The sequence below is a fragment of the Emys orbicularis genome, chromosome 13 (genome assembly GCF_028017835.1).
Source record: "Emys orbicularis isolate rEmyOrb1 chromosome 13, rEmyOrb1.hap1, whole genome shotgun sequence".
Taxonomy (NCBI): domain Eukaryota; kingdom Metazoa; phylum Chordata; order Testudines; family Emydidae; genus Emys; species Emys orbicularis.
The window spans coordinates 22,252,242-22,264,141 of NC_088695.1; the positions used below are offsets into that span (position 1 = coordinate 22,252,242).

The following is an 11,900-nucleotide window of genomic DNA, read 5'->3' on the forward strand; positions in this document are numbered from 1 at the left end:
AAAACAACATTAACCGGGATGACTTTAAGTGAGGAATTACTGTATATTGGCTTACAAGGCAGGTGTGGGGGGTGGGACTTGGACCTGTTCTGGGCACCACCAAAAATTATACAAACCTGCCGCCCCTGCCCTGGACTTCCACCCGCCTCCCCCAGCCTCCCTCAACAATGGGTGAGGAGACTTCACACCCTGACCAGCCTCGAAGGTTCCCAGGAAGGGGTTGTGACAGGTTGGATCACAGAAACCCCCTTGGGGCTGCCAACTGATGTGCCAAGACTACTTCTGCCCCTGCTTTCTTGCCCTCGCAGCTTGGGGCTTCAGTGCCCTGCCTGGTTTGAGCCAGACCCGCTAGCCTGCTGCAAACCCAGACCCAGCTCTGAACCACGTCCCCTAACAGCTGCGGGCTTAAACTGAAAGCAGCTTAAGAAGTGTTCCTGTCTTTAACACTCAGATGCCCAACTCCCAATGGGGTCCAAACCCCAAATACATCCATTTTACCCTGTATAAAACTTATACAGGATAAACTCATAAACTGTTTGCCCTCTATAACACTAATAGAGAGGTATGCACAGCTGGTTGCCCCCCCCCTCCCCCAGGTATTAATACATACTCTGGGTTAATTAATAAGTAAAAAGTGATTTTATTAAATACAGAAAGTAGGATTTAAGTAGTTCCAACTAATAGTAGACAGAACAAAGTGAATTACCAAGCAAAATAAAATAGAACACGCAAATCTGAGTCTAATACAGTAAGAAAACTGAGTACAGATAAAAACCGCACCCTTAGAGGAATTCCAGTAAGCTTCCTTTTACAGACTAGTCTCCTTCTAGTCTGGGTCCAGCAATCACTCACACCCCCTGTAGTTACTGTCCTCTGTTCCAGTTTCTTTCAGGTATCCTTGGGGGTGGAGAGGCTATCTCTTTAGCCAGCTGAAGACAAAATGGAGGGGTCTCCCACAGGCTTAAATAGACTTTCTCTTGTGGGTGGAGACCCCCTCCGCTCTCCTATGCAAAGAGTCCAGCTCCAAGATGGAGTTTTGGAGTCACATGGGCAAGTCACATGTCCATGCCTGACTTAGTTTTTACAAGCAGCAGCCATTGCTTACATGCTACCTTGAAGGTCCTCAGGTAGACTTCTTATGTGGATTGGAGCCTTCCAAGATCCTTTAAGTGTTTCTTGATTGGGCACTTAATTTGCACATTCCTTTCTCAAGAAGCTGATCAGATGCTCTACTAAGGCTGCTTAGAAATCTAGCAAGTATGCAGCCAATATTCATAACTTCAAGTACAAAAATGATACATGCATACAAATAGGAGGAATGTAATCAGTAGATCATAACCTTTACAGAGATGTTACATGGCATATGTAGCATAAAACATATTCCAGTTATGTCATATATACATTCATAAGCATATTTCCATAAAGCCTCATGGTGTACACCATCACAGGGGTGTTGTTCTGAAATGTCCAGCCTTGTCCTGGCTGCCGGTGGGTGCGGAGCACCCGCTAATTTTTCCCCGTGGGTGCTCCAGCCCCGGCGCACCCACAGAGTCGACGCGTATGGCTGTGTCTGCTAAACTGCAAATCGTTTAGTTCTAGCCCCCTCTGGTGCAATTGATGGGGTTGCTCCAACCCTGGTTAGCTTGATGGGTCTGTGTAAGCGAGATGTAAATACATTCTCATGGTCTTTCAAAGTCCTATGGCAGTAACTCCGGGGGAAGGCGGGGAGGGAAATTACATTCCTTCCTCTAGGTTGGCGTGCCCTGAGTAACGTGTCCCCAGCTGATCCAGGCTCTAGGTAACCTCTCTAGGACCAAGAAGATCCAACATCCCCTTGCCCTTGATGATATTGGGGACTCTCTGCACCAATCCCCAGTCTCCATATAAATAACTCTTTCCCCCACTCCCCGGGATCTGCAGGTCTCCTTTCTGCTCACGGGCATGGTGGCTTCTATGTACGACGCCCCTTTCATGCTGAAAGAAGCTGCCCGTGCCCAGGGGACGTGGGGCCCCAGGAGGCAGGAACTAGGGCAGGGGGGCTCCCGTGCAATCCCTTGCTCGCTAGGACCCAGGAGCAGCTGGGGTGCGGCTCTGGGAGCGATCGCTGGGGTCACTCAGTCCCGGCACCGGGAAGTGAATTGCTCTGGTTGCAGTGACTGGGGCGCTCTGGGGAGCTCACCCTCCTTGCAAGATTACTGAGCCCCAGCGGCTGCTGCTGGGGACCTCGGAGCCCTGGCTGCAGCCGGGAGAGGTGAATCTCGAGCAGTAACATTCCCGCTGCTCCCAGGAACCTCTCCCAGTGCAGAGACCCCAGCCTGGCCAGGACCCCCCCTTCCCGGGCCCCAGCCCCTGCTCCCAGGGAGGGCACCGCTTGGAGGGAAGGTAAGAGAGACCTGCCCATCCCCCCAGGGAGCGGTGCCCCCCTGGCTGAAGGGGGAGAGTTTGGCCCCAGGCTGCTCCCAGTGGAGCTGGCTGCGATTCCTGCCCCGTGCCCAGGAAAGCTGCCGCCAGCTCCCATTGTTTGCAGGGCGGGTGAAGCCAACGCGCGCCGTGGGGAGGCCGGGGACAGCGACACCTGGGGGGACAGAGCGGTGTGGGAGTCAGAAGGGGGCTAAAGAGGGGCAGGGGTGGGTGGGCAGGTGGGATTTAGAGGTGAATAGGGATAGGGGCATGGGAGCAGGAAGGGGGCTGAAGAGGGATGTGTGAGGGGGCAGGAGGGGGGGGACAGGGATGCAGGGGGCGGGATGGGAATGTGGGGACGCTGAAGGGAGGCTGAGGGAACACACAGGAATCGGGGAAGGGGGCGAATTCTGGGGCTCGGGGGAACAGAGCTGGAACAGAGGGAAACTCTGGGGGGATAAAGAGAAGGAAAAGGGGGATGTGGGAAGACTGAAGGGAGAATATGAGAGCAAGAGGAGACTGGCTGTGGAAGGAAGAGCAGAGGGTCAGAGAAGGGAGAGGGATGGTGAGAGATACAATGGCAGCTCCCCTAGTCCATGGGGTGGGTCGGGGGCTGCCCTGCCCAGCAGCTGATGTGGAATCTTTCCCCCCAGAAATGAATGGTTAAACAAGCAGTGGGGGGTGGAGAGGGGATTTACCCCTAAGGGCTCAGCATTTATAAGGGAAATTCGCTCCCCCCACATACACCCTGCTCCCAATTTATTTTTGGATATTTTAAAGACAGTCTCATTATTTAGGGGTCTGATTCCTGTATGTTAAATGCTTGGAGTTCACAGGACTCAGCAGCATCCTACTCTGATTTCTGTGCAGGATTTTGGGTCAAACCAGAGTCGCTGTTAGTGACAGCAGACAAGGAATCCAACTGGTATTTATTTTGGTTTGGTTCAGATTCAGTTCCATTCAATATATTGGGTTTCATTTCTGGTTCTAGCCACCCAAAGAAACAAAAATAAAAGTTCAGTTACCAGTTTAAATCTTATTTCAATCTTAGTGGAGGTAAATTAAAAAAAGAGAGCTGCAACTTAAAATGGAAACTGTTTTGATTTTTGACAATTTATTTATTTTTTAACTTTACATGAATTTTCCTGGATTTTTTTGTTGTCAAATAAATACGATTTTTTAAAAATGAACAATTTGGCTGAACAACCTAAAATAACATCTTTCAACATTTACTTTGCCATATTGGACCTCTGCAGTGAAAGGATACATTTGAGGCCTGGAAATTTTCTTTCAACACTCACTTGTGTTGCTGGAACTGCCAGTACATTTGTTGCTAGTTGATTCAGCTTGGAGAAGACTTTTTTTGGATGTTCCCAGTAGTTTGTTCTTATTGAGAAATGGCTCGTCTGCGAATGAATCAAGAATTGGCCCAATCCTTTTCTGGGCTTTCCTTCGTCCAGATATCACTTCCTTTTTAGAGATTTCAAAAGCTTTCAGAAGAAGTTCCAATGTATCTTTCAATTTCAGACGTCTCTGACAGATTCTATAACATCATTACTTCTGACTGAAGCTTTTCCATCTTCTTCCGTGTTTTGGTGTAATGAAATTTTGCCTTGACTTTGTCCTCCTCTGATAGTGGGGGGTGGAGGTGGGCATCAGACAGTGCCGGGGTGGGGGGGGGGGAAGGAGGGAAGGGGTTGGGAGCCAGCCCTGCAGGTGGCTTCAGTGGGGAAGGGAGTTTGGAGCATGAACCCTGCCTCAAGTGGGAGGGAGGAGCTGCCCCAGGGGCTGGGGATGGTGGGAGGAGGCCTGTCTAAGGGGAGAAGGTTGGGGAGCCATTACCTTTGCCCTTGGGCTTGAAGAGATATTATGAACTTCAGGGCCCAGGGAACATCCCCCCTCTTCTCTCCCCAGGGGGGCATCTCAGAGATGGTTCCTCTGGTGTGCAGGAAGCTCCCAAGCTTCCCCTCGCCCTCCCTGTGCTTGTGGGCTGGCCCTCTTCTATTCTCATTCTCTTCTCACTATCCTGGGGCAGGCCATTCTGGGAGCCATCACCAGACCATTGGCTAGTTACTTTATTCTCTTAAAATTAAAATGAGATTACTGAATTTTTTTTATATTGAGCTTAAAATTATGCTGAATCTTTATTTTAACTGGTCCCCTCTGCCCCACCCACTTTTTTTTTCCAGTTCAATTCAGTCAGTAAATAAAAACTATGGTTCAGTTTTGGTTCCAATACGAAATTCCAGTTTGGACTGATTCTCTGGTTCCAGTGAGTGTCCAGATGGGCAAATGAAATCAGCACTGGCCTGATTGTCCCTGGGGGTTGCAGGGGCAGCACATGGAGGCTCGGTCATTAGTGGCCCCCACCAGAGGGCTCTGGTAATTGCTAAGGCAGAGGAGGCCGGTGTCAATCTCTGTGTTCAGGATACTAGAGCCCGAGAGCTAGCTGGGCTTCCTGGGGCAAATGCTGCTGCCTCCACTGTGATCTGGGAGCCTGGACTGTGCAGCTGCCCCGCAGGGTCTGTGCTGGGATAGACCAACATTAAAGCGCCTGTGTGCCCAGCCAAGGGAGGACTTCCTTCTGTGGCTGAAACCAGCCCCTAGGGCAGCCCTGGGCTCTGCCGGAGACTCCAGGTGATGAGAGAGACCTGCAGTAAAGTGCTGGGGAAGGACAGGAAAGTGACTCTGAACAAATGGACCCTCCTCACCCCATCTCTTCTCCCAGCTGTCTGCAAGTCCCAGAGCTGCTGCCCTTGATACATCCTGTCACACACCTGTTAGCCCTGGCAGTAGCTATTAGAGAGGAAAGCTCGCAGGAATGGCAGGACAGTAACCAGTTCTTCCATGCAGAAGGGAAAGGGGAGAGACTGGAAGGGGCAGCAAGAGCAATAAGTGGGGAGGGAGGTTCCCAGCTCCCAGCCCTGACCAGCTCCATTTCCTGCAGCGCCCCTGGGCAGATTGACTTTAATTAGAAGAAGGTGAGGAGCAGAGAGAGGAAAAGCCAGTTCCTGCCTCTACCTAGTCCCCGCGCTGCTGGGGGAATGTGCTTTCCTGGGGACAGTGTCTGGGGGATCACCAAAGTAGCTCCTTTGATTCTGCTCTTTTCTAGTGCTTGGCTCAGAGACTCTGTTACTGGGACTGTTTAAAAATATCTTCTGGGTTTAGTCCCCGTCGAAGGGGTCAGGTCTGTGTTGTAATAATGTCACTGAGGGTTTGCCCTGCATGGCGGAGTCTAGAGTGTCTGTCTGCAGGGAAAGAGTCTGGGGGGAATCGGGGTGTGAAATGGACTAACGCTATTCAGAAAATTCCCCTTCTCACCCTGACAGGCTGCAGAATAAGGACAACGTGTTGCTCCAGATCATCCCATTTTCCTAGGGTACGGGGAAGGGAAATGGCTATGGTAGAGCCAGCTCAGGTATGGGATTTTGGGGGGAGCTGCCGGGGAGGGTTGTTGTGGAGAGGGAGGGGCAGGAAATACATAGGGGCAGGCAGGGATGGGGACAGGGTGTGTTAAATCTGCTGGGACATGCTCAGCCTAGGGCCTGATTTATGAACAGGCCAAGCGGGGGGGGGGGGGGGGGGGGGAGAGTGAACATTCCACCATTTCTGAAACAGGAAACAACCCCCTGGGCTGGGAAGACAGACCAGAGTGCTGAAGCCTGAACGCACTAGGCAGAGACTGTGGTGAAATACAAAGGGAGGGTGCTGGGATTCCTGTCCCTGTTCCCTGCACGGAGCTCTGCTTCCCACATCAGCCTATAGGCAGTAGGTGTGTGGTAAATGAGAAAACCCTGCCGTCCTCCCTCTGCTGGGAGGGACAAGGAGCTCTCACCTTTTCTCCGTTCCCTGGAGCCTCCTGGCCATTCTGAGCAGGGTGGGGGTGGGATTCTGCTCCTCTGGCCCTCCCAGAGCTGTCCTATTTGTGTGCTTCTTCCCACATGAATAGTGGGATTGTGGCTGGGGCAGCAGGTACTGAGTGGGAAGCACCTGTTTTTTCAGATGCCGGTGACCTTCGAGGATGTGGCTGTGTATTTCACCGAGGGGCAGGGGGCTCTGCTGGACCCCGGTCAGAGAGCCCTGTACAGGGACGTCATGCAGGAGAATTATGAGACTGTGACCTCACTGGGTAAGGATTCCTGTCCCCTCAGCTATTTGAAGCCCTGGGGCCTGCATTTCTGCACCTGGTCAGGTTCTTCCCTAGTCAGTTACATTAGAGGGGACCGGGTCTCATAGTCCACAACTCCAGTGTGAGAGAGCCATTCATCTCCATATCCCCCGAGTGGGGTAGGGGAGTCATGGACCTAATGGACATGCTAATTTATCCCCATCCCTCCAGCTTTCACGGGGCAGGAGCAGTGTATTATCCTGTCTCCATTAATTCTCACTCATATACAGGATCTTTGTTCACCTCCCTTCTTGGAAATAGCTCCATGTGTGGGGAGGGCTCTGGCCTCTGGTGGTTTAGATGTATCCAGGGGTTTAACACCAGAGCTGTTTGTGCCTCGGCAAGTCCCTCAGAGCACACAGATCCTGAAAACTCCTAATGAGGGTGTGACAGCTCCCCCCTCCCCCAGACATTGGCTTCTCCCAATGAGACTCAGTGACCATGTTCCCATCTATTCAGATCCCACAACCCCCCGCAATTCATGGGGTGAGTTTAAACTCAAGATGTGCCCTTTGTGACAAATACTCCACCAATCCTCAGAGCACTCTGATCATGCCTGATTTCATCCCCTGAGCAGGATTCCCTATTCCCAAACCTGACCTGATCAACCAGCTGGAAGCAAGGGAAGAGCCGTGAGTCCCAGATCTCCAGGCCTCCAAGGAAACAAAGATCTCAAGAGGTACCCACACAGGTGAGGAGTCAGTGACACTGACACAGAAACTATCTTGCAAAAGAAGGAAAAAGCTGAAAATCCCAAAAATCTGGTGTGAGCCCCTTCAGTTCTGTCTCATCCCACCCAGGTTAGGCTGTGGTCAGCAGGTGTCATATCATCATGGCAGATATCGCTCATGGCTTCCCACCCACCCCTGTTAGCTGTCAGGAGTTTTCTCCCTGACTTCACTTCCCTGTCAGTGTTTGGATGGGATGTGGAGGCAGAATCCAAATTCTCAGTCGTCCAACAGCTATTGCATTGTTTTCCCTCTCTGCTATTTCCCTTTCTGTATTTTCTACGAGCCCAGGAAATGACTCCTGCCTGGATTCTCTCTCTCCCCCAGCAGGTGATGAGACAATGAGTGAGAATGAGGAGGGGAATCCACAACAGGAATGTCCTGAGCAAGTGGAACTGCAAGGGAGCATATTGAGAAGAGCAGATGGGAATTTTTTCCAATGCTTGGAACAGAGAAAAGCCTGGAGTAATTGGCACAGGTCAGAAAGGAAGCTGGGAAATTGCCGAAGGAAGCAAGTAGATGAATCCATTGAAAGTAGGAGAGGAGGTAAGGATCCCAAGGAAACCAGAGCCCAGCTGACAAATCACAAAGGAAAGAAACCCTATAAATGCTTGGACTGTGGTAAAAGCTTCAGTGGGAGCTCAAATCTTATTAACCATGGGAGACTGCACACGGGAGAGAGACCCTATACATGCCTTGAGTGTGGGAACAGCTTCAGTAATGTCTCAGGCCTTTTTGGCCATAGCAGAATCCACATGGGAGAGAGACCATATCAATGCCTTCAGTGTGGGAAGAGTTTCACTGTATCATCAGCCCTTATTATTCATCAGAGAACCCACACGGGAGAGAAACCCTATAAATGTCTTGAGTGTGGGAAAAGTTTCCGTGCACGCTCAGCCCTTATTGTACATCAGAGAACCCACACAGGAGAGAAACCCTTTAAATGCTTGGACTGCGGGAAAAGTTTCCGTCAGAGCTCACATCTTATTAGCCATGCAAGAATCCACTTGAGAGAGAGGCCATATAAATGCCTTGAGTGTGGGAAAAGTTTTATTGCAGCATCAGCCCTTATTACACATGAGAGAATCCACACGGGAGAGAAACCCTATAAATGCTTGGAGTGTGGTGCAAGCTTCAGTCGGAGCTCAAATCTTATTACCCATCGGAGACTGCATACGGGAGAGAGACCATATAAATGCCTTGAGTGTGGGAAAAGTTTCAGTGCACCATCAGCCCTTATTGTACATCAGAGAACCCACACAGGAGAGAAACCCTATAATTGCTTGGACTGTGGGAAAAGTTTCTGTCAGAGCTCACATCTTATTAGCCATGTAAGAATTCACATGGGAGAGAGGCCATATAAATGCCTTGAGTGTGGGAAAAGTTTTATTGCAGCATCAGCCCTTATTACACATCAGAGAACCCACACAGGAGAGAGACCCTATAAATGCTTGGACTGTGGTAAAAGCTTCAGTTGGAGCTCAAATCTTATTGCCCATGAGAGACTGCACACGGGAGAGAGACCCTATAACTGTTTGGATTGTGGGAAAAGCTTCAGTCAGCACGCAAGCCATATTAAGCATGGGAGAATCCACAAGGGGAAGAAACTGTGAAAATGCCTCCACTGTGAGAAAAGTTTCAGTCAGAATTCACACCTTAGTAGACATCAGACAATTCAGACAACAGAGAAACCCCATAAATGCTTGGATGATGGGAAAAGCTTCAATCCAACGTCATACCTTTCTAAACGTTGGAGAATTCACATGGGACAGAATCTATAAATGCCTCAGCTGTGGAAAATGTTCAATTCGAAGTTCAAACCTCGCTTCACATCTGACAATCTACACAAGACAGAGAACCCATAAAAACTTGGATTGTGGGAAAAGCTTCAATAACTTCAGGAAAAGATTCAGTCTGAGCTCACACATTATTCCCCATTGGCTAATTCACAGAAGAAAGAGCTTGAATGTGTGGGTACGTTCATTTGGTGCTCACATAGCATCCAGCATCAGCAAATCTACACAAGGAAGAGGCCTGTCAGATGTCCTTAGCATGGAAAATGCTTCAGTTGGAGCTGACACCACAGTGGACACCAGAGACTCCTCCACACAGAAGAGGCTGGCCATAGTAAAAACTCCATTTCCTAATTCCCACACAGAGTGGCATTTGGCTCCCAGGTATCCAGCTGCCCATGTCTGGGGGCAGGTTCCAGCAGCAGCTGACCCTGAGCTGATCAGGGACCTAAGCAAAGCCCAGGAAGAGGAGGAGAAGTCCCGATCAGCCCCTGCTGCAGCCCTGGCTGCTGAAGTGCAGGGCCTTCCTGCCTCCTGCTAACCTGCTGGGGGAAGGGAGAGAGAAACTCCTCCAGAAGCTCCCTCTGGCTGGATGAAGTTCCACCCTTCCCTTCCCTTCCCAGGCATGATTCCTCTTCCATGGAGACTAGGAGAGGGATACTTGGGTCAGGCCCACATTCACTCTGGACACCTGTCCCCACCCCCCATCTTCCAGCAATATTCCTGGGCTGGGCTCCCCCACTTACCTGGAGCTGGTCCCTGCAGGGAGAGTGTCCCTGGGGCTGGCAACACTTCCCCTCTCTAAATCCCCTGAGGTGCTGGGTTCCGGGGGATCAAATATGAAGGGACCAGGAGAGATGGGTTTTGGGGAGGAAACTGGGGGATTGAATGGTTGGGTCTGGTGGATGTGGGAAGCAGAGGGTGCTGGGTGCAGGGGAAATAAAATGTTAGGGATCATGGGGTAAGAGAGGAGGGTATGGGAAAGAGAGGTGCTTCCTCTTATCAGTCACGTCCTCAGCCCCTTTTCCCCGCCTTCTCTGCATTCAGAAAGCACCATTGAGAGGGACTGATTTCCATAGTCTCTTTTGTGGGAGGTCTAAAGGCCTCGGGATCCCACCTCTGCCTCCATAGCATCAGCCTCCGAGGGGCTGTCTGTGGTGGGAAAAGTGGTTGGGATTAGCTAGCAAATCTCCCCTGACCCTCCTCCACTTTTCCTAGTCTAGACTGACCCCAACTTTCTTGTATATATTGATTTCACCCTTCCCCCTTCCGCTCCCCCCCCTCCCCCATTAGCAGAGTGATTGTTAGAGTTACTGAGTTCCCTTTTTGGGGAGAGAGTGTCCCATTCTCACATAGTGTCACATTGCTCCACGTTATGCCAAAAAACATTTTTTATATATATTGACTCCCTTAAAGACCAGAATTAAATAGATTCTAAAAGTTCTGGAGAAGGGGTAGGAAAATGTATTTTGGGCTCTGTGTTATTTAAGGGTGATAGGGTGAGTAGGAGGGATTCCCTTCTCCCCCCTTCACTGTCACACTCCACCCTGACACAGCAGCCCCTGTCTGAGCCATGGAGAGTTTATCCTCTCCCCATTCTACCCCCCACCTCCCAGCATGGCACTTCCAACAATGTTCTTTGCTCTCCATGCTTAGGCATCACACTTTGATTTATTTGCTCCTGACTCAGACTCTGAGGGCTAGAGATGAAAGTGTCCCAGACCTGGAGGGGGGAATTCAAATGAACCCCAAACTTTGTTTGAGCTTAAATCACTATTTCCATCTCTTGGTAAAGTAACTTCTGGGCTTTTTCCAGCCAAGTCCAGAACATTTATAGATGAGCAGATTTTGGATTTGGTTTGTTTGTTTCTTTTTTCCTTTTTTGGCATTAGGACAATGGTAAAACTTTTGTAAATGACACAATCAAGTAACGAGGGGGTGCTGAGTAAAGCAGGTTTAGCCAGTTCAGAAGCAAATGGATACATTTGCTTTTTCTTCTTTTGGGAGTTATGATTGTGTGGGATTTCACTTTATGAACCTGAGTGTTTTGTAGCCCACCTTGTACTGTTGGTTTTCCTCTCTTCCTCAAGGCTGTTTGGTCACATACTTTGATATTAGTTTAGTTTGACAGGATGTAGCACAAGTTTATTGAGAACTTTATGAGACAAATTATCATTTTCCAGAAGAGTCCTTTTTATTTTATTTTAACCGTTCTTTATCCTTTGTCTTGAGATATTTGTGTTGTTTGAACAATGAAAATTATCAATGTCTCTGCACAAATACCTAGCTTGAGTGCTAGATTCATACTCCGAGAGGCCGAGACTGATCAGGGCATGGAGTTACTCCCTGACCCCTTCAGAGATATGAGATACAGTCAAGATGGGGAGAGGGTGGGGAGAGAGAGCTGGGAAACTGCAGTCTTGTCTATTGAGAGACAGACAGCTGAGGCTGAGAACTGTGAACTTGCTGCACCAATGCCAGAGAGACAAGTATTGCCCTATGAGTGCCGGGTGAAGCCATCCCTGAAATCTAAAGGGCTACAAATGATACCCCAAGAGGAATGATGAGGCGAGGGGGCAGCGTCTCCCGATTACTGAGAGGATGAGCCTGGGCAGAGACAAGTAGGAAGCTGGGGAAGCCAACACACCTGGTCCAGCCTTGAAGCCAGGCTGACTCCCCGCATTGAGGCCAGAGGAAGATGACCAGTCTGACAGCCCAGCTGGTCCCTCCCCCACCCACCCATCTACCACCCTGTCCTGTGTGGGGACAACAGAGACTCACTCTGCCCAACTCACCCCACACTGCATCCCT

General features: G+C 50.0%; 1 pseudogene; it reads left to right on the forward strand.

Moving 5' to 3' along the window:
* The first annotated feature begins 5,794 nt into the window (after positions 1-5,794).
* Positions 5,795-9,630, forward strand: LOC135887581 (zinc finger protein 75A-like; annotated as a pseudogene).
* Positions 9,631-11,900: the final 2,270 nt, after the last annotated feature.